The sequence below is a fragment of the Trachypithecus francoisi genome, unplaced genomic scaffold (assembly GCF_009764315.1).
Source record: "Trachypithecus francoisi isolate TF-2019V2 unplaced genomic scaffold, Tfra_2.0 Lachesis_group18, whole genome shotgun sequence".
Classification (NCBI taxonomy): domain Eukaryota; kingdom Metazoa; phylum Chordata; class Mammalia; order Primates; family Cercopithecidae; genus Trachypithecus; species Trachypithecus francoisi.
In genome coordinates this window covers 47,984,634-47,985,918 of record NW_022681463.1, presented here as the reverse complement: position 1 = coordinate 47,985,918, position 1,285 = coordinate 47,984,634, and positions in this window count along the sequence as shown.

Sequence of the window (1,285 nt, the reverse complement as noted above, 5' to 3'; positions counted from 1 at the left end):
ATAACTGCTTTGGCTGCATCCCATAGGCTTTGTTGTTATGTTGTGCTTCCATTCTAATTTGTCTGAAGCTTTTGTTTAATTTCTCTTTTGATTTCTTCTTTTACTCGTTAATTGATTAGAAGTGCATTAAATTTTATATATTGTGATTTTTTCAATGTTCCTCCTACTGTTGATTAATCTCCTCAATCAATAGATGTATAACCATAGATATATTATCATTACTTTGCTGAAAGAATATCTATTTCTCGATCTCCTGACCTCATGATCCGCCCGTCTCGGCCTCCCAAAGTGCTGGGATTACAGGCTTGAGCCACCGCGCCTGGCCAAGAATATCTATTTCTAATGGAAGGATTTTACTAGCTCTTGAAGTTTCGGGCGACCACTAAGATAATCATTTGGTGAAAGCTCTAAAATGTTAGGGACATGGGATAGTTCAATATCAATGGTACTTGATTAGCACATAAACATTTTACTTAAGAGTAAATACATGCTTCCTAGAATAAAATTTACGGGAGGTCAACACTATTGTACAGAAATAATATAAAATTCTGGTATCCATAAAAGAGTTGATGTGTGGGACTTCGTTCAGAAGAATAAGCATGCTTTACATGCACATTTTAGTAACAAAGCTGGCTAGTAATCGATGAACACAGTCAGCCTGAAAAATTGTTTTCACAATAGGAATACAAAAAAGATAGGATGAGGTAAGTCACAGAAGAGTAGGAAAAAAAAAAATTCATATATTTATATTTTCAAACATGTTGTGTGACTGTCAGTTTTGAGCAGCTGCAGCTTAACTTTAATGTTATGTTCCATTAAAATAGAATTAAATGTGTTCTTTGATGTAAAGAAAATTAACTTGCAATTGTAAAGACATGTCTTAAAAAATCTGTAGTATTGAGAGCTAAAATAATATTGAGAAAAAATTGTTTAAGTTATTTAAAAAATATGACATATAATATGACCCATCCTAGAACAGATCACTAAATGAAAACAAAGATCAATATATTTTGTCTTTAGTGTTTTTTTCTTTCACCAAGCTACCCTTACATATAACATATTGTGCTAAATCTTGTAAAATGTAGAAGGATAAACAGGGGAACACTGAGTATCAGAGCATTTAGAAATTGTATTTGTTCACTTTTGTTTGATCATTCCTGATCATTAAAAAAGTCAGTTATTATTTATGCCATTCCTTCACGCATCAATGTTTGTGTAAGCAACTACCAAATTTAATAATTGGTTGACAAAATATATGTATATTATAATTACATCATTTTCAGCC